This window comes from Jaculus jaculus, chromosome 1 (genome assembly GCF_020740685.1).
Source record: "Jaculus jaculus isolate mJacJac1 chromosome 1, mJacJac1.mat.Y.cur, whole genome shotgun sequence".
Lineage (NCBI taxonomy): Eukaryota > Metazoa > Chordata > Mammalia > Rodentia > Dipodidae > Jaculus > Jaculus jaculus.
Window position 1 is genome coordinate 182,781,420 of NC_059102.1, and position 27,716 is coordinate 182,809,135.

At 40.1% G+C, this 27,716-nt stretch overlaps 1 pseudogene; it reads right to left on the bottom strand.

The window, feature by feature from the left end:
• On the bottom strand, window positions 1-25,284 carry LOC123457741 (annotated as a pseudogene).
• Between the last annotated feature and the right edge of the window lie 2,432 nt (window positions 25,285-27,716).

Genomic DNA, 27,716 nt, shown 5'->3' on the forward strand with positions numbered 1-27,716 from the left:
CTTTTTTGAATATGGTGGAAAGGTAAAATGTGTTTATAATTGTAAGGGTAATTCAGCTAAGCTATTACAGAGTAGTCCAGGAACACATTTATGGATTCTGGGCATGGTGTATACGGTAATTCTTTGATTGGGAGAGTGGACACTCTAGCAAAAAATTAAAAAAAAAAAAAAGAATGCAGAAGTACAAGCCAAAGGAGAATGACACTTCTCTTATATCTTAGCAACATTTAGATGGAATAAAATTCAAATGCAGTCCACTCTGCTGTGATGAGGCTTTGGTTCAGCTCCCAAATCTTGATTGCTTGACGCAGTCTCCTATGAGAATACTCAGAAGGTGTCTTCTTAAACAACAAACCTATTTTTAGTGGTGGAGCCGCTCTTAGTCGCTGTGTCTGCATGGGACTGATAACCAATCACTATCTTTGGAGGAAGTCCTAATCTTTCCTTGCATGCCCTCCCTATATGTGTAACAGCTTCTCTGTGTTCACATTCAGTCGTCCACGTTGCTAGCTCTAACATTAACAACGGCTCCACCTACATCATCACTGTGGTCATCACAAGATTCTCCAATAAGGCACAGCAGTGTCTCTAGCCAAAAGTGACCGAGGTCACTTCGTCTCTGTTGTTTGTTCAATGTAATTAGCCATCATCCTCCCCGTTTATTTTTCTCATCTTCCTACATAGGTTCAATCCCATCCTTAAAAAGTGAGTAGTCACATCCAGGCATTAAATTACTAGATAACTGGATATGGTTGTATAGAGCCCAAAAGTCTTCAACAATATCAAACTTAGAGATCAGTCGAAGGTTTGCTTGCCAAGTTTTGCTTTTGTCATTTTTAAAAAACCAGAGTGCCCACCTGTTCTGTAAAGAATATCTAATATAGAGCTCTGGGTTAGCAACCTCCTGATTCGATTCTGTTTTTTCCTCTTCTGTAGGTGGGGGTTAGGAGTAGGGTTGGTTTCTGGTTCCACAGTTGCCAGCTTAGATCGATCTTGTTTTTTTGTGGTGTTAAAATTTTTGAGTTCTTTATAGATTTCAGATATTAATCCCCTGTGAGATCCTGTTTCTTATTGGTAGGTCAAAATGTCTGACCAGAAAAGAGTTTATGGCGTGGGTTTGTTTTCAGCCTATAGTTTCAAGGAGAAGTCTACGGCGGTGGGAAATGCACGGCAGGGCTCACATCAGCAGAGCAGCTGGGAGGAAGCAGAGAGTAAGAAGGCACCGAGGCCTGGCTGTGGCCCCTCAAAGCCTGACCCTGAGCCCTTGGCATCATGTTTGAGAAGCCCTTCATTATACCAGCATCTTGAAGCATTTTCCCTTTTATTTTATAGCATTTTTGAAGTTTGAGGATTTACCATAAGGTCTTTGATCCATTTTGAATTGATTTTTATACAGCATGAGAGATAAAGATCTAAATCCATTCTCCTACATTCTTCAATTTTCCCAGCATCATTTGGCTTGATTGTGGCAGCTCATGTGTCTGGAAATTTATCCATTTCTTCATTGTTTCTATCATTTTAGCATATTTTAAATTTGTTTATTTGCAAGGAGAGAGAGAGATAGAGAGAGAGAGAGAGAGAGGGAAGTGAGATTGAGAGAATGGACATGTCAAGGCCTCCACCCACTGCAAATGAGCTCAAGATTCATTGTGCCACTTTGTGCACCTGACTTTATGTGAGTACAATAGCGTCAAAAAACCCCAAAACACCAACAAACAAGCCTTGGAAGGCAGAAGGAATAGCACAGTGGGTAAGAGTTCTTCCTGCGCAAGCATGGGGGCCTGAGAGACCCTGAAGCCACCTGACTTTGGTTCACTAGCACCTATGTAAACATCTTGGTATGGCCACACACATTGGTAACCCTGGTCCTGTGTGGAGCAGAGACCAGAGAATTATTAAGCTTTTCAAAAACAGTAAGCTTCAAGTGAGAGACTCCATCTCAAGAAAAGAACAGATGAGCAAAGCAGCAGGAAGCTCTCTATTGTCCACTGAACACACATGCTTGGTACACATGTATCTGCACACAGACACATACACACACACACACACACACACACACACACACACACACACATACTCACACACTCACATACCACACACATGCTACATCACACATACTATACATAGGCAAAAAATAAAAAGCTGAGAATAAACCTAACTGAGGAAGGGAAAGACCTCTATAATGACAATACAAGCCACTGGACATAAAAGATGGAAAGACTTCCCATGGCCATACTACCCATTAGCATTGTGAAATGGCTGCTGAAAGTAATCTGCAGATTCAATGTAATGTTCATCAAAATCCCAATGACGCCCTTCACAAAACTAGGAAAAAAGTTCTAAAATTCATATGAAAACACAAATAACCTCAAATAGCCAAAAACATTAGCTGAAAAAGCAGTGCTAGAACCTTCAAAATACCTGATTTTGGACTATATTACAGAGCTGTAGTAACAAAACATCACGGAACTAGCACAAAAACACACATCAGACCAATGGGATAGAGCAGAGAACAGACATCGACTCACACAGTTGCAGCCACCTAGTCATTGACAAGCTGTCAAAATGTATATGCATTAGAGAAAAGACAACCTGTTTAACAAATGGTACTCAGAAAATTGGATTTCCACTGGTATATGTCACTCTGCCCAATGATCAATTCAAATGAATCAAAGACCTTGAAGTAGAGAGACCTGAAACTTTGAAACTGTAGAGGATTTAGGAATATGCAAGGATTTTCTGAAAAGGACTCTAATAGCTACAAGAAGTAATACAATCACAAAGAAATGATAAGCACTATTCTAACTACTGAATTAACTCGTGTCTGTCAGAAATACCTGACCAAAGCACTGCCTCCAGATAGATAAGACTGAGCACAACATGAAAAACCAAGCCAGTATATCTCCCCCAAGAAATACCAATCCCATAGCAGGGGAGACCCATGAGAACTACTCAGAGGAAACTACAGACAGGGAGCTCAAAAGATGATTATAAATATGTACAAAGAACCCAAAGAAGACACAGCTGAATGCATGAATGAAATCCCGAATAAGTTCAAAGACGACAGAAATACATACCTAAGTGAATTCTAAGAGAACCCAAATGACTACTTAAAATGAAGATGTCAAACCAAGATATGAAAGTAGGACTCAACAAAGATAGAAATCTGGAAGAAAAACCAAACAGAAATAAAGCTAGCAATAAAAAATGCAGCAACAGAAGGCACCATGAAAAGTCTTAGCATCAGAATGGGTCAAGTGGAAAACAAATATCAGGCCCCAAAGACAAGGAAAAAGAATTGGATCAATTAGTCAAAACTATTGAGAAATTAAAAAAAAAAACACATATGAATGGAAATTGAAAGAAACATGGGATGTCTTGGTAAGACCAAATGTTCAAGACTAAATGTTCAAATCATAGGCATAGAAGGAGAGGAACTTCAAGCTAATGGCATAGAAAAATTTTTAATTAAATTATAGAAAAATAAATTCCCAAATCTAGGGAAAGAGATCCCTGGAGAAGTCAAATTAGGCATAAGAGGCATATAAAACACCAACTAGATAGGACCAAAATAGAAAATTTCCACATCATATTGCAATCAAAACACTAAATACGCATAAGAAAGAAAGGGTACTGAAAGCTGCAAGAGAGAAATGTTTTGTTACATACAAAGACAGGACCATCAGAATAACAACTGATATTTCACTGGAAACTAAAAGCAAGAAGGGCTTGGAATAATGTTTTTCAAGTATTGAAAGATTACAGTTGCCAACCCAAACTACTATACCAGCTAAATTATCTCTCCTTATTGAAGGACAAAACAAAAAATTTCATGACAAAAGCAGGCTAAAGCAATTTATGAGTACTGAGCCAGTCCTATGGAGAATACTGGATGGAACATGTCACTTAAAGAGAATAAACATATTCAAGAGGCTACAGGTAAAACACCAATTATCGATGCTAGAGCAGTTGTTAATCAAATGAAGACCAAAAGAACATCAAACCCTACAAAATCTTCAACATGACACAGATTAGCTCTATTATTAATGTTCTGAACTCCTCAATTAAAAGACACAAATTAACAGGCTGGATCAGAAAATAAGATCCATCCTTTTACTGCCTTCAAGAAATTCATCTCAGGTTGTAGAGATGGCTTAGCAGTTAAGACATTTGCCTGAAAAGCCTAAGGACACAGGTTCAATATCCCAGTACTCATGTAAGCCAGGTATACAAGGTGGCACATGTGTCTGGAGTTCATTTGTAGCAGCTGGAGGCCCTGGTATGCCCATTTTCTCTATCTGCCCCTACCCATAACAAAAAAAGAAATTCATCTTACAAAGCAGACACTACCTTAGGGTGAAAGAAGAAGATATCCCAAGCAAATGGAATCAGGAAACACGCAGGTGTGGCTACTACTAACCTCTGACAAAATATACTACAAACCACAGCTCATTAGAAGGGATAAAGAGAGTCACTTCATACTGATTAAAAGAATGATAAACCAAGAGAACATTACAATTACACAGCAAATACAGGTATACCTAATTTTATAAAACAGAATTTACTAGATATAAAGTCAGAGATCAATCCAATACAGTAATATTAGACAACATCAACACCCACTATCACCCACAGGGCATTGAGACATAAAATAAACAGAGAAACAATGGACCTAATAGACACTATAGAACAATGGAGCTAACAGACATTCACAGAATATTCTATCCAAATTCCACAGAATACACATTCTTAGGAGCAGCTCATGGAACTTCCTCTAAAATATATCATACATTAGGATACAAAGCCAAGTCTCAAAAAACTTAGGAAAATTAAAATAACACCTTGCATTTTATTAGACCACAATACAATAGTGTTAGAAATAAACAGCAGGAACCAGGTATGGTGATACACACCTTTAATCCCAGCACTCAGGAGGCATAAGTAGGAGTATCACTGTGAGTTTGATGCCAGCATGAGACTTCATAATGAATTCCCCGTCAGCTTGGGCTAGAGCAAGACCCTACTTCAAAAAACAAAACAAGAAAGAATAGCAAGAGAAACTATAGAATACATAAACTCCTGGAAATTGAACAACACACGATTAAATAATGAATGGCATAGCAGTTAAGGCATTTGCCTGCAGAGCCAAAAGATCTAGGTTCAATTTCCCAGGACTCATGTAGGGCAGATGCACAAGGGAGTGCATGTGTCTGGAGTTTGTTTGCAGTGGCTAGAGGCCCTGGAGTACCCATTCTCTCTCTTTCTCTCTCTCTCTTTCTCCCTTTCTCTCTCTCTCTCAAATGAATAAATAAATAAAATATTAGAAAATGAATGGGTCATTGAAGAATCCAAGAATAAAATTTAAAAAAATCCTACAGCCAAATGAAAATGAAAATAGAACATACCAAATCCCTTGAGACACAATGAATGCAGTCCTAAGAAAGAAGTTTATGGCTCTAAGTGTTTATATAACAAAAACAGAAAGAACTAAGTAAATAGTGATACACCTAAAGCCCTTGGAAAACCAAGACCATACCAAATCCAACAGTACCACTAATCAAGATAGGGCAAAAATCATTGTAGTAAAAATAAAAGACTTCTGGTCAAGATGGCATCTGCCTAGACATGCAACAATTCCCAGGGAAGGAGAGGCAAGACATTAAGGGGTCACTGGGTCTTTTAAGGGAGAAGAATCTCTAATAGATGCCAGTTGGAGGGTGCAGAGGGGCAAAAAGAGGGTCAGCTGATCCCCATGCTCTCAGGTAGCCCACCAGTCCTGCAATACCCCCAAGCAGCTGTCCTAGCCACAGTCCCAACCTCAGGCTACTCCTGCACTAACTGCAGGCAAGTGGATGCAGGCCAGTAGCTCCACCTGCGCTGCTGGACGAGGGTGATCACCTGGATCCCCTGCCTGCCCCACTTCATCAGACACTCTCCATTCTGTCATGCCCCCCCACTCCATGATGTCGGACTTCTCCATTCTGCCTTGCCCCCCACACTTCAGACCCTCTCTTTTCTTTTTCTTTTTCTTTTTTTCTTTTCTATTTTTTTTTTTTTTCGAGGTAAGGTTTCACTCTAGCCCAGGCTGACCTGGAATTCACTATGGAGTCTCAGGGTGGCCTCGAACTCACAGCGATCCTCCTACCTCTGCCTCCCAAGTGCTGGGATTAAAGGCGTGCGCCACCACGCCCGGCAGACCCTCTCTTTTCCACCCCACTACCCATGACTTCAGACCTTCTCCTGTCTGCCCCGCCCACCCACACTTTGGACCCTCTCCTTCCTATCCAACACCCTGTGACTTTGGACAGTCTCCATTCTGCCCTGCCCCCACGCCCCACAACTTGAGACCCTTTCCTTTCCATCCCACTCCCCCATGCAACTTCTGATCCTCTTTGTTCTGCCCCACCCCTAGCGACTCTGACACTCCCTGTTCCAATGCCCCCCCCCCCCCACTTTGGGTCCCACCTAGCACCAGTTTCCACCCATTTGAATTGGCACCACTTCCACTGCCCATCTGACCACAGTACCATTCTCTTGGCCCCCATACTGTTATGGGAAGACCACAGAACAAAAGAATAACATAAAAAATCAAATGCAAGTAAATCCAGTAAGATTACCCTATCCTACAAGGGATGTCTCTAATCAAAACATAGAAGAGACACAAGAAGTAGAACCCAAAAATGAACTTATGAGCAATGCAACCCTGACCAGACTACTGGTAGAACTTGCAGAAAAGCAACAAAGGACTGATAATCATCTGGATGCTGCCATCACTAGACTAGACCTAATAGATAAGAAAATGGAAGGGGTCCAAAGACAGTTAAGGTATATGAAGGAGAGAGAGAAAGAAAAAAAAAAAGGACCTAAAAAAATCAGCTGGCTATGCTAAATGAAGACATATAGAAATGCATGGATGAATTTCAAGACGCATCAAGAAAACCAGAAAGTGATGTGAAAAGGGTGTTGACAGAGGGGTGGAAACCATACATAGGAAAGTAGTAGAAAATGCAAATCTAAATGAAAAAGCCTGAAACACTTTAGAAGCTCTCAAGAATAGAGTCAGCAATGTGGAGGATAGAAAATCAGATCAGGAATAAAAAACAGAAGAAACAGTTCAAGAGTTCAATAGCTTCAATAAGCTCAAAATTTTCTGTGAATGGAACATGAAAAATTGTGGGATACCCTTAAACGTCCTAACATTTGGAACATGGGAATACCAGAATGGGAAGAAATTTCAGACCAAAAGCATGGAGAACTTATAAACCAACACAATATATCAGGGATCAAATCAAACCTCACAGTCATTACCCTAAATATCAATGGCCTTAATTCACCCATCAAGAGACATAAGCTAACAGGGTGGATCAGAAAATTAGACCCCTCAATTTTTTGTCTTCAAGAAACCCACCTCACCACTAAATATAGACACCTCCTCAGGGTGGAAGGGTGGAAAATGATATTCCAAGTAAATGGGAATAAGAGAAAAGCAGGCATAGCCATACTAATACTAGATAAAATAAACTTCAAGTCAAAATTAAAAAATGACAAAGAAGGCTACTTCCTACTGATCAAGTGAACAATCCAGCAAGATATCACAATAATCAATCTTTATGCACCAACCACAGGTGTACCACAATTCATAAAACAAAACCTACTCGACAATAAAACAGAAAAATAACCACCAACACCATCATAGTTGGGGACTTCAATACACCATTATCAGCAATAGATAGATCATCCAAACAGAAACTCAACAGGGAAGTGAGAGAGCTTAACAAAACCATAGAACAGTTAGACCTAATAGACATCTACAGAATATTCCACCCAAAATCCATGGACTACACATTCTTCTCAGCAGCCCATGGAACATTTCTAAAATAGCTCATAAACTGGGTCACAAAGCCTGCCTCCATATATTTAGGAAGATCGAAACCCTCCCTGCATGATATCAGATCACAATGCTATATTTCTAGAAGCTAACAACAAAAGATCCACCAAGAATCGCATCAGCTCCTGGAAACTGAACAGCACACTTTTAAACAAAAATGGGTCATGGACAAAATAAAAGATGAAATTGTGAAATTTTCAGAAATGAATGACAATGAGAACACATTGTACCAAAACTTATGAGACACAATGAAGGCAGTCCTCAGGGGAAAATTCATAGCACTAAATGCCTTCATAAGAAAGACAGAGAGGGCTGGAGAGATGGCTTAGCGGTTAAGTGCTTACCTGTGAAGCCTAAGGACCCTGGTTCGAGGCTTGGTTCCCCAGGTCCCACATTAGCCAGATGCACAAGGGGGCGCATGCATCTGGAGTTCGTTTGTAGTGGCTGGAAGCCCTGGCGCGCCCATCCTCTCTCTCTCCCTCTATCTGTCTTTCTCCCTGTGTCTGTCACTCTCAAATAAATAAATAAATAATGAACAAAAAAATATTAAAAAAAGAAAGACAGAGAAATCCCAAATCAATAACCTAACCATCCACCTAAAGGCACTAGAAAAGCAAGAACAATCCAACCCAAAGAGCTCCAGATGGAAAGAGATAATTAAGATCAGAGCAGAAATTAATGAATAGGAAACTAAAAAAACAATTAAGAAAATTGACAAAACAAAGAGCTGGTTCTTTGAAAAAATAAACAAGATTGCCAAACCCCTGGCCAATTTGATCAAATGAAAAAAAGAGGCACTTCAAATTAACAAAATTAGAAATGAAAAATGAGAGATCACAACAAATATAAATGAACTGGGGAGAATCATCAGGTCTTACTTTAAAAACCTCTGCTCCACAAAACTGGATAATATGTAGAAAATGGATAAATTCCTAAATTAATATCATCTACCAAAGCTAAAATCAGAGCAGATTAGTGTCCTAAACAAACATATCACACCCATTAAGATTGAAAAGGTAATAAAAAAAACCTCCCCCAAAAGAAGAGTCCAGAACCAGATGGCTTCTCAGCTGAATCTATCAAACCTTCATGGAAGAACTGAAACCAATCTTTCTCAAACCATGCCACACAACTGGAGAACAGGGAAAGCTACCCAACTCCTTCTATGAAGCTACTATCACCCTAATACCAAAACCAGGCAAAGATGTCACAAGAAAAGAAAACTACAGGCCTATTTCTCTGATGAACTTAGACGCAAAGATCCTGAACAAAATCCTTGCAAGCCGAATTCAACAACACATCAAAAGCATTATCCACCTTGATCAAGTGGGATTCATCCCAGGAACGCAGGGTGGTTCAACATACAGAAATTTGTCAATGTAATACACCATATAAACAAGGTTAAACACAAAAATCACATGATCATTTTGATAGATGCACAAAATACAACATCACTTCATGATCAAAACATTAGAGAGAATTGGCATGGTAGGTTTATATCTTTACACAATAAAGCTATATATAAAGCTCCTAAAGCTCAAATAATAATTAATGTAGAGAGACTGAAGGAATTCCCATTGAGATCAGGAACAAGACAGGGGTGTCCACTCTCACCTCTGCTCTTCAATATAGTACTGAAAGTCCTAGCTCAAGCAATAGGACAGGAAAAATAAATAAAAGGGACACAATTTGGAAAAGAAGATGTTAAGTTAGCTCTATTTGCAGATGACATGATTCTATACATAAGTGACCTGAGGACCCCCATCCCAAAACTCTTAAAGGTGATTAACTCCTTCAGCAAAGTAGCAGGATACAAAATCAATTCACATAAATAAGTAGCCTTTTTATATTCAAATGACAAAGATACAGAGAAAGAAATAAGTGACATTGTCCCATTTTCAATAGCAAAATAATAATAGTAATAATAAAATTCCTTGGGATAACATTAACCAAGGAAATGAAAGATCTATAAAATGAAAACATAAGAACACTCAAAAAAGAAATTGAGAAAGACTTGAGAAAATGGAAACACTTCCCAGACACCTGGATAGGCAGAATCAACATTGTGGAAATGGCAATCCTAACAAAGGCAATTTAATGTAATTCCAATCAAAATCTCAACATAATTCTTCACAGAGATAGAAAAAATGATCTCAAAGTTCATATGGAAAACAGAAGGCCTCAGACACCCAAACATATCCTCAGCAAAAGAAACACCTTGAAGGCATCACCATACCTGATCTAAAGTTATATTACAAAGCCATAGTAATAAAAACAGCATGGTAGTGGTATAAAAACAAGAATATAGACCAATGAAATAGAATGGAGGACAGACTTTTGGTCAAGTAATTAGAGCTACTTGTCAAAGGCCCTAAAAAGACAACATCTTCAACAAATGGTGCTGGACAAACTGGATACCATATGCAGGAAATTGAAACTTGATCCACACATCTCGCCATGCACAACAATCAAGTCCAAATGGATCAAAGACCTCAATATAACACCAGAAACTTGGCTATTACTGGAAGAAAATATAAGTGGAACATTCCATGATAATGGAATGGGAAAAGACTTCCTGAACAAAACCCCAGCAGCACAGGACCTTAAACAATTACTCAACCAATGGGATCTTATGAAGCTGAATAGTTTATTCACAGGCAAATGTACAATAAGCAGAGCCAATAGATTACCCACAGAATGGGAGAAAATATTTACTGAATATCTAACTGACAAAGGCCTGACCTCTGGAATCTACAAAAAACTCAAAAGCTAAAACAATAAAAAGTCAAACAACCCACTCACAAAATTGGGCAAGGAACTGGACACGCAGTTAACAAAGGAAACAAATGGCAAACACACACTTAAGAAAATGTTCATCATCCCTAACCATTAGAAAAATGCAAATTAAAACAGCTATGAGATTCCACTTTACCCCAGTAAGGATAGCAAATATCAAAAAATCAAATGAAAATAAATGCTGGTGAGGATGTGGAGAAATAGGAACCTTCATCTACTGTTGGTAGGAATATAAGATGCTACAACCACTTTGGAAAGCAATATGGAGACTCCTAAAAAAGCTAACTATAGAGGTACCCACAGACCCAGTTATTCCCTTACTGGGCATGTACCCTAAAAGCTCCACACCTCAGTTTGCTCAACCATGTTTATAGCTCCTCAATTCATAATAGCTAAGAGCTGGAATCAACCCAGATGTCCATAATTAGACGAATGGACAACTAAGATGTGGTATATCTACATGATGGAATTCTACACAGCAGTAAGGAAAAGTGACACAATGAAATTTGAAGAAAAATGGTCGAAACTGGAACAGATCATTCTCAGTGAACTCACCCAATCACAGAAAGATAATCACTGCATAGTCTCACTCATCTACGGCTCCTAATCTGAACCTACCCAAATTGCTGACATGTCTAGCAAGCATCTCGATGACTGGACATTAGGGAGGGTGGGGAGGGACAAGAGGCAAGAGAGTGGGTGGGGGACACAAAACTGGAGCCAAACGGCAATGGTACCACAAAACTATGCATCCTAAAATACCAAATGGTTGAACCTTCACCATGCCCTTAGAGGGAACACCTGATTCACAAGTCCCTGGAGAGGTTATGACAAAAACTAATAACTAACCTCTATCTCCTCCTGTTTCTGTTTCTATTTTTTTCTCTCTCTTTCTGCCTCTTCTCTGTCATCTCTCTATCTCTTTTATATCACTTATCTTTTTTTTTCCCTCTCTTCTTGAGCAATGACCTGTAACACCCAGTACGAGCAGGTGGGTATCGTTTTCCCCTGCCATCTTGGAGCTTTCCTTTGAGGCTGTAACCCTCTTTTTCCCAGAAGCTGCTCCTGGTTGTGTGATTTCTACCAGCAATGCGAACCTGACTGCAATAGTAAAGTGGTACCGAGGAGTAGGATTGCTGCTAGACTCCTGACCACTATGTGGCTTTGGCCTTTTGGAGCTGATTTTCAAGAGGAAGGATTTGAAACCTTGGCCTAAGAGATGCCTTGCAGTGCTGTAAGTACAGCTTGGTGGACTATTCTGGTCAGAGTTGAAAGACCTGAATGCAGTAAGAACTATGGACTGTGAGGTTTGGCTTATGAGGGTGAGAAATTGCTGTGCCTGGATTGGGCTAGCAGTTTGTGTGGGAAGCTTACTGTTATGCCTGGGTCTTGAGAAGTTGTGCAGGGTTGCTTTCCATAGAAATAAATTGGTGTGAGCAGAGGGATATGGAACAGACAAAATGAAATCTTTGGGCCTAAATTGCCACCCATTCACCTGCAAATTGTTTGAGAGATTGCAACTTTTGAGATTGGTCCAGCTGATCTGCCCTGAGGCAACAGGAAGAATGTAGACTCTTTTGGAGTGGTGTGAGTGCTCAAGGAGTGTCCTGTTCTTCAAAGTCTGCTTTATTCCCCCCTGGATTAACAAATTGGCACCCTACCTGGTATTGTGGAGTATAAGAAATGCAGGAAAGAGAGGGCATTGAGTTTGCAACATGGTCTTGTGTTTTGGAAATGGCAATAGGCAGTGCGAAGCAGGTTTGCTGGATGTCTGCATGGAGACCCCATGGGGTCATGAGGATGAACCATAGATTGCAGTGGAGAACCCAGTGGAGATGCTGGGATCACAAGATGGCTGCTAAGGAAAGCTTCCAGCCCTGATGAAGATTTCCAGGACTGTGAGTAGCCTAGCTGGAGGGGTAGGATTGGAATGCCAGAGACTTATTTCTGGTTAAAATGATCAAACTTGGAGATTTGTCACTGGGTAGAGTTGTTGGACTTTAACCTACAGAGTTTGATGTTTTCCCTGGTTGTTTTAAACAGGTATTGGTTGAATATTTCTTTGCTGTGCCCAATGCCATCTTTTGTAGTGTGAGTATTTATTCTGTATCATTATGGGTTTTTTGAGGTTATGTTTTTGGAATTGTGGCTCAGTTGAAAGATCTTGGACCATGGGGATGTTTGAACATCATTGGGATTGATAAAAACTATGGAAACTTTTAAGGTTGGATTGAATGCATTGCATTTTACATCATATATGGATATAAGTTTATGGGGGCCAGTGGTAGAATGTGGTGGTTTGATTCAGGTGTCTCTCATAAACTTAGGTGTTCTGAATGCTAGGTTTCCAGCTGATGGAGATTTGGGATTTAATGCCTCCTGAAGGGAGTGTATTGTTGGGGGTGGGCTTATGGGTGTTATAGCCAGTTTCCCCATGCCAGTGTTTGGCACACTCTCCTGTTCCTGTTGTCTGTACACCCTCTGCTCATGCCATCATTTTCCCCTGCCATTGTGCAGCTTCCCCTCAAGCCTATAAGCCAAAATAAACCTTTTCTTTTTTTTCTCCCAGAAGCTGCTCTTGGTTGGGTGATTTCTACCAGCAATGTGAACCTGACTGCAACATACCATATAGCTAAGGAAACTGTCAACCAAGTTAAGCAACATCCTGTAGAGCTGGAGAAAATCTTTACCAGCTATTTATGTGCCAGAGGGCTAATATCTGGAATATAAAAAGAATAAAAAAATCTAAGGAATAAATATCATCCATTAAAAAAACTGGACCATTGAACTTAATAGCAAGTTCTCAAAAGAAGAAATACAAATGGTCAATAAATATAATTTATATATTGCTATTTATTTATTTTCAAGGGGAGAGGAAAGAGAGAGAGAAAGAGGAAGAGAGAATGGGCCCATCAGAGCTTCCAGCCACTGCAGACAAAGTCCAGATGCATTCAGCACTTTGTGCATCTGGCTTTACATGGATACTGGCGAATCAAATCCTGATCATTAGGCTTTGCAGACAAATGCCTTAACTACTATGCCATCTCTCCAGCCATATATATATATATATATATATATACACATATATATTGTTTTTTTGATGTAGGGTCTCACTGTAGCCCAGGCTGACCTGGAATGCACTATGTAGTCTCATGGTGTCATGGTGGCCTCAAACTCATGGTGATCCTCCTACCACTGCCTCCTGAGTGCTTGGATTAAAGGTGTGCACCACCATGCCTGGCTCCCAATAAATATTTTTTAAAATTTTGTGTAATATCTATAGACATCAGGGGAATGTAAAATAAAATGACTTGATATTCCATCCTACCTTAGTCAGAATGGCTATCATGAAGAAAATCAAATGACAACAAATGCTGATTAGAGTGTGGGGAAAGAGGAACCACTACCCATTGTTGTTGGTAGTGAGAACTGGTGCAGCCACTATGGAAATCAATGTGAAAGTTCTTGAAAATGAAAAATAGACCTACTAAAGGACTCAGCTATACAAATCCTGGACATGTACCCTAATGTCTCTACATTCCACTTCAAAGACACTGTGGCTCATTCATGAATGTTTATTGCTACTCTATTTACAATAGCTAGGAAATGGAGTCAGCTTAGATGTGTATAAACTAATGAATGGATAATGAAGATTGGTAAACATACTCATTGGAATTTTATTCAGCTATGAAGAAAAATGAAATTCACAAGAAAATGTTTGGATCTGGAAATTATTAAATTAAGTAAAGTAACCCAGGTTCAGAAAGACACACCACATGTTCTATTTCATATGTGGATCCCAGCAATGACTTTTTAGATTTGTATATAAGTTGGGATAAGTTAGTAGTAGAGGTCAGGAAGCTAGAAATGGGCCATGAGGGGAGAGGGCTCACAGGGAGGGTATAGCAGATATATAAGTAGAGGGCTGGGGGTGGATAGGTCTGAGGGGCCCAAGAAAGGGGGGACCTAAGAGAGGAGGGAGTGGGGTATCCTAAAATATGAGTAAGACATATGAAAACCAACTTCTTCATTAGTTCATTAAAATTATAACTTAAAAAAGTGAGAGAATTTGGGCAGAAATACCCTGCAGAGGTGGAGACTCCTGTGCTGGAAAGCTTAGGCAGGAAGGTCACAAGTTAAAGGCAAGAGGGGTTGCATAATAAAACTCTCTGTTAACAAAATAGTGTGGCCAGGTGTGCTGGTGCACACCTTTAATCCCAACACATGGGAGGCAGAGGTAGGAGGATTGCCATGAAGTTTGAGGCCAGCCTGAGACTACATAATGAATTCCAGGTCAGCTTGGGCTAGAGTGAAACCTACCTTAAAAAACCAAAAGGAAGAAAGGAAAGAAAGAAAGAGAAGAGAATTCCAGAAGAAATAGGTAGGTAAGCCACAGAGGGAAGTGTGGGATGTCAACTCTTAAGGGCCTGGTAATCTGTCTTTGGTCTGAGTCACATGGAGATTTGAAGGAGTTAGAACAGATGGAGGACGCAGCTTACTTCTGTGTGTCTGTATCGGTGCAGCCGCTGTGTGGGGAACGAGCAGGGAAACAAGCTCTTGGCCAGGAGCTGCTGTGAGGTTCCAGTGAGAAGGGGTGGTGGTGTGTGCGCGGAGGTGGCGAGGGTGCTCTGATTTGGATACAGAGTTGGAGATATGGCTCAGTGGGTAAATGCACTTGCATGCTTCTAGATATATCATAAAAGTGTTTGGATAGGATTTTGCTGATAAATTGCATGAGGAGTTCAAAGAATAGTTCTCTTTCTAGTCCCCCAAATAAATTAAGCAATGAGCATTTCCCATAAATTGCTGACTCTCTAGGAAAAACAATTCATCTCTGACTTGCTGATGCCTAAAGGCATGTGACTTTTTATAAATGTAAAAGGAATGTGGAAAATGCTGAATTGGCCAAGAACATTATGAATTAGATTTGTTCACATATATAGTGGTTTTAGAATTATTTATTAAAATAAACCTCACTCCAATGAATTTTATCAGAACTTATGTTCTCTAGATCTCAGCAGAGAAGTCATCTAGGTATTTTCTTGCACAGAATATTTATAATTATGAAATCATTTTAAAGCTTTGTAGGGCTTTTCATATCTCCCACTTCGTTTGGACCTCACCGTGTGGGTTCAGCTTGGCCTCTAACTCAATGCTTCCCTTAGCCTTCCGAGCACCGGGATTGCCATGCCAGTACACCTGGATCACACTTTCTATACTTTTTTTGTTTCCTTTTGATGCTGAGGCTCAAACCAGGTCTAGGTGTACTAGACTAGTGTTTTGCCAGTGAGCTACCTACTGAGCCCTCATTTATTTTTCACTTAGTTTTTTGTAATGTATATCTTTCAAGAAATATGTCTTTAATTTACACCATGACAGCAAAGACATAAACATACAATTTTATAGCAATGTGCATTATAGCATTATAGCATTATTCACAACAGCCAAAAAGGGGAAGCAATCCCAGTGTCCATCAAGAGGTTAGGAGAGAAAGGATGTGAGTGTATGTATGTATGTGTGTATTCAGCAGAGTCAAATTACTAGCAACTTGTGCAGAAATGTAACAAGTAAGGTCTGAAACAATAATATCTATGGTGATATTTTTCAATATTGAAAAAAGCAAGAATAATTTAACAGTATACATTAAAAACAAAAGACATGACAGCCTTTGAAAATATAAACACAATTGATCATTTTTGATATTTGTACAAATACATATATACATATATATTTTAAAAATAAATGAAATATGTAAATCAGAAAAAAATCTGTCTAGTTCAACTATCCATTGACAAATTTTGGCAAAATATATTACTCTTTCAACATATGTAGAATTTATAATAATATCATTTCCTCAGTTTCTATCCTAGCAATTCAACCAATACATCACTTTTTTATTGACTGTCATCAATTTTATTGATTTTTTTTCAAAAAACAGCTTTTGAGGCTAGGCATAGTGGCAGACCATAATCTCAGCAATCGGGGTGCAGGGGTGGGGCATTGTCATGAGTTTGAGGCATCTTGTGCTACTTAGTGAGTTTTAGGTCAGGCTCAGCTACATATAAAATAAAAATTTTAAGGTATTTCTTCTGAATAAACTGTAGCCTGTCAACATGGCTCAGGAGTCTGACTAAAAAAATCCAGCCTGGGAAGGTGGTCAAGTTCATCAAACCCATCTGACCCTACTGTAGAAAGACCAGAGGGATTCTCAGTGGAATGCCCTTCAAATAAGGACTTATAGAATTTGTGGATATCCCGATCAACAGTGACACAAGTGAGATTTAAGATTATTTGCAACAGTTCACAAGGTGAGAATGGTTCCTTGAGTCTTCATTGGTAAAGACTGCATAGGTGTAGTGATCTACAAACCATGCAACAGAACTGGGAGCTATTGACTCTGTTGAAGTGATCCAAGCTCTGCAATAATTTCAGGGAAGTGGTGGAAATTGTGTGTGTGTTGGGGTGGTGGTTAGCAGAACCTATGCTGTGTCCCCCATTGAGAGCTGAACTACACCACAAAGGTACGGAAGCCTTTTGTGGTGGATGGGATTTTAAACAAAAACAGCTTGTTTTTCTTTTTCCTGCAGCACTAAAAAGTGGGCATGTCTTTGATTCTTTGATACTGCTGTGCTCACTTTCTGTTAGAGAACTTTTTTTTTTTAAGAGATGGTAGCAAATACAGGGAAAATCCAAGACTTACCTACATGGCAAGAAGAAGAGAAAGCCCAGGCTTAGCACTGGGAATAGTGTACAGGAAGATGGGAAAGAATATGAATGCTGCTCTCACCACTAAATAGAGAACCGTCTCCATGGAGATGCTGACAGACACTGAACAGACTAAAACTCATCAAAGTAGAAAATAAAAGGCTTTCCAGTGCTCCACACCAAAGGAGATTTCTATCACACAGTCCAAGGTCAAGGAATATTGTGAAAAAGGGTGTAGAAAGAATGTAAGCACCACAGGGTTTATAGGTGTACTTTGGGGCCTGTCCTCCTGATTAGTGTATTCATGACCCTACCATGGCTATGGATACCCCAACAAGAACAGCACAGATGATCTGAGCCCATCAGCATTTTTATATGGAGGATAAAGGAGGACAAATGGAATGAGACAGCCAGGTGTGGTGGTGCACACCTTAATCCTAGCACTTGGGAGGCAGAGGTAGGAGGATTGCCATGAGTTTGAGGCCACTCTGAGACTACACAGTAAATTCTAGTCAGCTTGGCTAGAGCAAGACCGTATCTCAACCCGTTATTCTTCCCCCCAAAAGGAATGAGACAACAAAACAGAAGAAGGACTGTCTACCTTTGGAATAGAAGGGAGAACAGGGGAGAGGGGATAAACAAAGATAAAGGGATAGGGACATGATCAAATTACTGTATACTGTATTACTGTTCATATATATATGTTCATATATATATATCATATATAAGAGAAGTATAAAAAGTAGGACAACTTGCCGCTACCCATAGGACCAAGGTTAACTGACCATCTTTTTTTCTCTTTCCTTCTGGATTGGTCCTTTGACAAGTTATCTTTAGGGTTCACCCAATAATCCACAAGATGTGTTCTCTTCAGTACATGTTTCTTTTTCTATTTTTAAAAAATATTTTTATTTAAAAAAAAATTTTTATTTATTTATTTGTAAAGAGAGAGAGAGAGAGAGAGAGAGAGAGAGAGATGGAGAGAGAGCAAGGGAGAGAGAGAGGGGATAAGCATGTCAGGGTCACTTGCCACTGCAAACAAGTTCCAGATGCATGTGCCACACCGTGTATCTGGCCTTTGTGGGTACTGAGGAATCAAACCTAGGTCATCAGGCTTTGCAAGCAAGTGTCTTTAACCACTGGGAAACCTCTCCAGCTCCAGAACATGTTTATTATACATTCTTCATGCACCAGCATGCCTTTACCTTTAAGCCAGTGTTTCTTAACCATGCTTACCCAAATCCCCAAGGATAAATCAGTTGTTGGTTTTGCTGTTACTGCCTGTCAGCTGAAATTACCTTGCTGAACTTGACTCTATGCAACATTATGAAATCAATGGATATTGTGAATATATACTATATAAAATTTCATTAAATATTATATTAATTGTATAACATATGTAATTATATGTATATCATATATGCACCTGTATCCTCATCACATCCTACCTTCCTTTTTTCTTTCTTTCTTTTTTTTTGTGAGGTAGAGTCTCACTGTAGCCCAGACTGACCTGGAACTCACTCTGTAGTCCCAGGCTGGCCTTGAACTCACAGTGATCCTCCTACTTCTGCCTTTAAAATGCTGGGACTAAAGGCATGCACCACCACACCCAGCTCCATCCTACCTTGACAGTCAGTATTTTGAGGCAGTATTCTCAACATTGCCATCTCTAGTTCTCACAGAAGACATTCCACACTTTGTGAGGATCCATTTGAGGAGCTGGATGAAGATAAGCACAGTTGGTCCTCTTTGGGCCCATGACAAGAGAAACATGGAAGCAGATGGTACAGACATAAGCAGTGTTGTTGGAGAAGATGTTTGTCCAGAAATCCTAAACAGCTGGTGTTAATCTGATTTTGACAGCCAGCAAAATTGAAAGGTGCAATGTAAAAGTGCTATCAGGGCTGGAGAGATGGCTTAGCGGTTAAGCGCTCGCCTGTGAAGCCTATGAACCCCAGTTCCAGGCTCGGTTCCCCAGGTCCCACGTTAGCCAGATGCACAAGGGGGTGCACGCGTCTGGAGTTCGTTTGCAGAGGCTGGAAGCCCTGGCACACCCATTCTCTCTCTCTCTTCCTCTATCTGTCTTTCTCTCTGTGTCTGTTGCTCTCAAATAAATAAATAAATAAAAATGAACAAAAAATATTTTAAAAAAAAAGTGTGTTGAAAAAAAAAAAGTGCTATCAGATACTTGTAGGACCCTCCCAGAGAGTGTGTTTGTGAAAGAGCCAAGTTTGTCCTAAATCATTTCGCCCCCATTCTTTGAAAACTTAAAGAGTTTGTCATTTCTAGAGTTACAAGTTCTTCCTATGACCTTGGGTGAGATGGATCCATCCTTTTTCTACTACAGATGTACCTGTAGATGGGAAAATAATAATAATTTTTGGTACTATTGATTTTTTAAAATTTTCATTGTTTGTAATTTTACTACTTCAGCTTTTGGTTGTGTTCCTCATTCTTGCTTCTCTTCTACTTCCCTCTTCATATAGAGCTTAGATACTTTCATTACTTTTGCTGTTGCTTGTTTTTTTTTTTTTTTTTTTTTTTTGAGGCAGGGTCTTAATCTACTGCAAGATGACCTGGAACTAACCTTTATAACCCAGAATGACCTTGAACTCATTTATCTCAGCCTTCAGAATACTGGGAGTATAGGTATGAGCTACCACACTGGCCTTATAGTCTCTAATTACTGATACTTCCCTTTCAGGAAAGGTTGTGTGTATGGGTTTTATATCCATGGATTCAGTAAGTAGTGCAGTGAAAATATTTAGAAAAAAATGTACCTATACTAAATGCATAGTCTGTTTTCATATTACTCCAAAAATTAAATATGGCCTGGGGAAATAGCTCAGTAAGTAAAGATGCTTGCCTGCAAATCCTGCTGGTCTGTGTTTAGTTCCCAATACCCACATAAAAGCAGATGCATAAAGTGGTGCATACATTGGGAGATCAGCTGCAATGGCAAGAGGCACTGCTGTGCCTATTCTCTCTCTCTTCTATCTATATCTCACATAAATAAAAAAATTAATAGTAATTAACAATGTTATGGATAAGCTTCATGGAAACCTACTTCTTTACTAGCTAAATAATATATTGTTAAAAAAGAGAGTTTGGCCCGAATTACCATGTGGGGATTGATAGTGCTGTGTCCAGAAACCATAGATTGTTATAAGAAAATTTCAGTGCCAGGATTGGGATTCTCCCTGTGAATTATTGGTCAGGTGGGCTCTGAGGATCCCTAAACACTAGCTATTGACAAGGCTCTTGGTTGCCCACTTGAACTAAATGGTAAGACCCTATTGCTGAAGTTTCCACATTCCTAGGCTGCGGGACACTAAGAGATCAAGCTGGAGCTGATCTGGAAGCCTCCTCCCTGTTGACTAGTTTTCAGGATGCTAGAAAGAGCCATGTAGCTTGTTTGGGGAAGAAAAGTCATCAACTGTGTTAACCAGAAGTGGACCCTGCAAGCTTTACATTTGACTACCCAGGCCAAATGGACTAACTGGTGCAATGGTGGCATGTCTGTTATGGGGGAAATCAATTGCTCTTTGATTGGACTTGAGGCCCATGGGAGGGAAGGCCTCATGCCTGGTACTGAAAACCTAATCAAAACCTTATGCCTGGGGAGATCATGCACCCTAGGGAGAAACTACTATTGTTTGAGTAAATGGATATATTATACCCACCAAACCACCCTCTAAATACTTATGCTAATGCCCATAAGTTGATACTTATGCCCATCTTCTCACTTTTGGTTAGAGAAACTTCTTTTTTCATATGGGGGTGACTACTGGTATGACTCAACATTCACCAAAGTGCTGAGAAATGAAAGTGGAGTGTTAAGTAGTGAGGCATCTCTATCATACCCTCCAAGGCTCAGGGACCATCACAGAAGAGGTGGTAGAAAGAAGGTAAAAGTCAAAGGAAGTGAAAGAGTGCTTACAATACTATCTTTCAGATACAAAGTGGTCTTGATATTCATGGCTTCACAGTGGCTGATGCTACTTACACAAGGCCTGCATAATAGGAGAGGGAAAAATTATTACATCAAAATAGAAGAGGGACCAGTTAGAAATAAGGGTTTTGGTGGAGGGAATATGAGGAAGGGGAAAAAGTGAGGGTGGTGAGAAGGGACTATGATCACTGTCTATATGTATGGAATTTATCAATAAAAAATTAAAAAAAAACAAAAAATTGAATGACTAACAATTATTTCCAGAGGTTTCACATATTAGGTATTATAATAAATATTATTTAAAATAAAGCAGAGGGCTGAAGGAGTTATATGCAAATGTTTTATGGACAGAGGTTGCCTTTCTATAGACTTTTTGTGTTTTTTAAAATATTTTTAAATTTTATTTATTTATTTATTTAACAGAGAAACAGGAAGGGAAGGAGGGGGGGGGGGGGGAAGAGAAATGGTGTGCCAGGGCCTCCAGCCTCTGCAATTGAACTCTAGACACATGCACCATCCTGTGTGTCTGGCTTATGTGGGTCCTAGGGAATTCAACCTGGGTTCCTTGGGTTTGCAGGCAAATGCCTTAACCACTAAGCCATCCCTCCAGCCCCCCTTTTTTGTGGTTTTTCAAGGTAGGGTCTCACTCTAGCCCAGGCTGACATAGAATTCACTATGTATTCTCAGGGTGGCCTCGAACTCAAGGCGATCCACCTACCTGTCTGCCTCCCAAGTGCTGGGATGAAAGGCATGTGCCATCATGCCTGGTCTCTATATAGATTTTGATACCTAATGGGGCACAGGGCACTCAGAATAAATCTCCATAATGCCAAAACCAGCTATGTAAGTATTTAATGGTATAAAAACTCTAAGCCTCATTTTGTATTTTCTTTTTTGCTTACTCCAATATATTGCCTAACTTATATTGTAATTTATGATTTGAAGCTTGTATTTTAATTTTTAAGTTAATTTTAAATTTTCAAACATAAGAGTGGACTGGAGAGATGGCTTAGCAGTAAGGTACTCACTTGCAAAGTCTAAGGACCCAAGATCAATTACCCCATACCCACATAAAACCAGATGCACAAAGTAGAACATGTGTCTTGAGTTCATTTGCAGTGGCTGGAGACCCTACCATGTCCATTCTCTCTGTCTCCTCTCTATCACTCTCTGCTTGCAAATTAGTAAATAAAAATAAAACATTTTTAAAAACAAAGCTGGGTGTGGTGGCGCACGCCTTTAATCCTAGCACTTGGGAGGCAGAGGTAGGAGGATCGCTGTGAGTTCGAGGCCACCCTGAGACTCCATAGTGAATTCCAGGTCAGCCTGGGGTGGAGTGAGACCCTACCTTGAAAAAAGAAAAAAAAAAAAAACTATAGGAAAATTTTTAACTCATTCTCTCTCTCACACACACATAAATAATTTTTTAAATTAAAAAGACTTTACTATTATTTATTTATTTATTTTAGAGAGAAAGAAATTGAGAGAGAGAGAGAGAGAGAGAGAGAGAGAGAGAGAGAGAGAGGCAGGCCGATAGAGAGAATGAGCATGCCAGGGCCTCTAACCACTACAATTGTATTTCAGACACAAGTGCCACTTTGTGCATCTGGGCACTAGGGAATCAAACCTGGATCCTTTGGCTTTGCCAGCAAGCACCTTAAACACTAAGCAATCTCTCCAGCCCCCAAATTAAAAAGGCTTTAAACATTTACTAAAGAATTCAAGTTCCAAGTAAAGTGAAGAACTCACAATCTATTATTATTATTATTATTTCCACTTCTTCTTCTCCTTCTTCTTCTTCTCCCTCTTCTTCTTCTTCTTCTTCTTCTTCTCCTTCTTCTCCTTCTCCTTCTTCTTCTTCTCCCTCTCCTCCTCATCCTTCTTATTCTTTTGAGGCTAGTCCAACAGACTGGTCCTTTTTATGTGTGAGAGAAAGAGAGAAAACAAGAGAGAGAGAGAGAGAGAGAGACAGAGACAGAGACAGGGAGGGAGAGAAATGGCATGCCAGGGCCTCCAGCCACTGCAATTGAACTCCAGACACATGCACCATCCTGTGTGTCTGGTTTATGTGGGACCTAGAGAGTCAAACATGGGTACTTAGGCTTTGAAGGCAAGCACCTTAACTACTAAGCCATCTCTAAAGTCCCATTCTTTTTTATGAGAGAGAGAGAGATCATTGGTGTGTCAGGACCTCCAGCCACTGCAATCGAAACCTAGATGTATGTGCCACCTTGTGTGCATGTGCAACATTGTACATGTATCATCTTGTGCATCTGGCTTATGTGGGATCTGGGGAGTTGAAGATGGGTCTTTAAGCTTCATAGGAAAGTGCCTTAATCACTAAGCCATCTCTCCAGCCCCACAAAATCTATTCTTTCTCTCCAAATATATGTAACTATAAAATCTGAATAAAACACAACTTCAACTTTTGGAAGACGCCACTATATACATAAAACAGAGGGTATTAGACCACAGAATATAACCATAGGAAACAGAGTACAGCAGAGGGCCTTAGAATTGAAGTGGCACATAAGCCCCAGCCTGCAGAGGTGGCTGGAAATTGCAGGGTAGATAATCAAGTTGTGCTGGTTTGAATCCGATTTCCCAACATAGCTCATGTGGTTTGAATGCTTGGTTCCCAGCTGTTGGCATGTGGGAGGTGGAGCTTTGCTGGAAGAGGTGTATTGCTGTGGGCAGGTTTGGGGCTATTATAGCCCAGCTTTCCCCTTGCCAGAACTTGGTTCACTTTCTTGCTATTTTGCTGTGGCAAGAAGTGATGTCCAGACTCTGTTCTATCATGCTTTGTCATCATGAAGCTTCTTCTTGAGACTATAAGCCAGGAAAACCCCTTTCCTGCCATTAGCTGCTTTTGGTCAGGTGCTTTGTGCCAGCAATGAGAAGGTAACTACAACACAGGTCCACACCTGCCTCAAAAAACCAAAACCCCAACATTCTCCAGGTAGTTAAATTAAGAGTTGGAATTTCATAGCTTATTATTTGCAAACAGAGAGAGATTGAGAGAGAGGATGGGCATGCCAGGGCTTCTTGCCACTGCAAATGAACTCCAGACACATGCATCACTTTGTGCATATGGTTCTATGTGGGTACTGGGGACTTGAACCCAGGCCATCAGGCTTTGCAAGCAAGCACCTTTAGCCACTGAGCCATCTCTCCAGCCACCATAGCTTAACATTCAAAATGATGGGAATACAACTCAAATTTATTAGCATATGAATAACTATCACAGATTTGACTTAGGGACTTGGAAATGGCTCATTGGTCAATGCACTTGCTTCCAAATCCTACCCAGCCTGAGTTCAACTGCCCAAATACCCTTGTAAAGCCAGATGTAAAACGTGGTGCATGTCAGCCTAGCTTAGTGATTAAGGTGTTTGTGAAGCCAAAGGACCCAGGTTCAATTCCCCAGGACCCATATAAGCCAGCTGCCCAAGGTGGCACTTGCATCTGGAATTCATTTATAGTGGCTGAAGATCTGGGTGTGCCCATTCTCTCTCTCTCTCTGTATCTCCTTCTTCCTCTCTCTCTGAAATAAATAAAGTTAATTTTAAAAAGTGGTACATGTGTCTAGCATTCATTTGCCATGGTAAAAGATGCTGGCATACCAATACACACACACACACACACACACACGTGCACATCTCTTTGTCTCCAAGTAGTGACTCAGAATCATGCAAAGGAATCTGAGTGACTGCAGGGACCCTTACGGAAGGAGCTGCAACCCCAGTGTCTGGTCTGCTCAGGCTTTACTTGCAAAGGGGTGAGCTGCTTTTCCAAGGACCTGTAAGATTCATGGGAAGCCATGCATAAGTTCCTTGTTTTAGACTATAAATGTGAGTTATACTGTCTGTGAAGATGTCTGCTGGAGCGCACTCACCTTGCTACTTACCTGCTCTTTGGAAGTGTTTCTTAAGCAGCTCATCATGGCCGTGAGAAGATTTTCAGAAGTGGGGGGTGTCCCTGTTACCCATAGGGTGTGTTCAGTGGATGAGGCCAGGGCCTTCTGGTCTCTTCAGGTTATCTGACATGCCTTGGAAGGTTTGCCAGTCTTCATCTTTGCCAGGGTTACCATCTTTGGTGGTGGGGTCAGAGTTAGCATCTACATCTTGTGAAGTGGGTCTTGAGTTCTTTGGTGCCAGCTCATGGCAGGGTTTGATGCTTCTGGCTGGAAGCCACACCATTTCTCTTGTGGGAGCAAGAACTGCGGCTCACCCCTCCCCAGGTCAGCAATGGCACAGATCCTGTCAAGGGCCTCCTTCAAGAGGGAGGGGTGATCTACCTAACTCTCTGGGGTTAGGTAGAGGAGGCTGTGGACAATAATGCCTTTTTATGCCTATAAAATAAGCCTAATTAAGAAAATTGAAAGTATAAAGAGCCAGGGGTGGTGATGAACACCTTTACTCCCAGTACTTGGGAGGTAGAGGTAGGAGGTTCGCCATGAGTTCAAGGCCACCCTGAGACTACATAGTGAATTGTAGGTCAACCCGGGCTAGAGAGAGTGTATAAACTTTGATCTTGAGGATCAGTTTCTCTACTAGTTAAAAGTTTTACAGACAGGAACATAGCTAACTTTATTAAACACTTTAAAGGCAGTATTTATGATGGTTGTCACGAGGAAACTAACATCAGTGAACTGAAGTTTAATTTTGACATTGTGAGACATGGTGACATAAACAAATTTACCAACTTATTAAAAGAGTTGAACCTGAATGACATGACATTAAGTTTTAGCCTATTGAAAGCCAGAGATCAATCTGATTATAGCTTGCCTTTTAAAGGGAAAGAGGCCTAGCTAGTCTAGTCCAACTGCTAAACTCTAGGTTCACCTGTGGAAAACTGCCTCGGTAAATAAAGAAAAGAATAACCAAGAACACCAAGCATCGAACACCCAACATCAACCTCTGGTCTCCACACACACATGCCCACACCTGTGCACATACACCTCCACACATACAATGCACACCTGCATACACACATGCACCTTCACACACAAACACCTATGCCTGAAATGCCCACATGCACCTACACCCACCACATACAAGCAAATAATCTATTATGATTTGTTATTTTTAATTTATTAACATACCAAGAATTACATTTCATTATAGCATTTTCAATTGATATTTTTGTTTCCCTTCTCCCCTCTTTCTTCCTTCCCCTTATGCCTCCCCAACTTAGTTCCTTTCTTTTTCCATACCACGTATTACTTTTCTTCCTTGCGCCCTTCTTGTCACCTCTTGTTCTCTATCTCAAATCATAGCTCATTTCAGCCTCATTTCCCCTTATTTACACATATATAAACATTAAAAGTTAGGATCCACATATGAGAAAGAACATTCAATTTTTGTTTTTCTACATTTAGGTTAATTCACTCAGTATAATTCTTTCCAGTTTCATCTACTTCCTGCAAATTTCACAACTTCATTTTTCTTTGTAGCTGAGTAGAACTCCATTGTGTATATGTAGTAATTTCCATTATCCACTCATCATTTGATGGACATGTATTTACTTATTTTACAAGCTAGGTCTTTCATTTATTTATAGCGTCTGTTTTAAGCCATGATGACAGACACTTGTGTTGATTCCATTTCCCAGCTATTGTGAATAGAGCAGCAATGAACATGGGTATGCAAGTATCTCTGTGGTTAGATACAGTGTCTTTGGGTGTATGCTCAGGAGTGTTATGGCCAGGTCACACGGTAGTTCAATTTTCAACTTTGTGTGAAACCTCCACCTCCATAGTGCCTACACTGGTTTTCACTCTTGCCAACAGTAAAATGTTCCCTGTTCCATGTAACTTCTATCATCATTTTTCCCTTTTTAAAACTTTTTATTTCCCAGCACTTGGGAGGCAGAGGTAGGAGAATCATCATGAGTTTGAGGCTACCCTGAAACTACATAGTGAATTCCAGGTCAGCCTGGGCTAGAGTGAAACCCTACCTTGAAAAAACAAAAAACAAAAAACCCAAACTTTTACTGACAATTTTTACAAATATAAACAATACAATATGATCATAATCCCCTCCCACCACATTACCTTTTCCCATCTTCAAAATACTCCCTCAAGTGAATCTCTTCTTTCCAACTACTCTCTTCTACTTTTATGTCATCATTTTTTGCTTCCTATTATTCAGGTCTTGTGCACATAGCATCGGGCACTATGAGGTCATGAATATCAAGGCCACTTTTCTGTGTGGAAGACAGTATTGTAAGAAGTCCTCCATTTTACAATCTCATATGCTTTCTTCCACCTCTTCCCCAGTGTTCCCTGAGCCTTGGAGGATGTGATGGAGATGTCTCTCTTAGTTCTGAACACTCCACTATCTCTTTTCAGTACTTCCTCCTACTTGTCTCCAC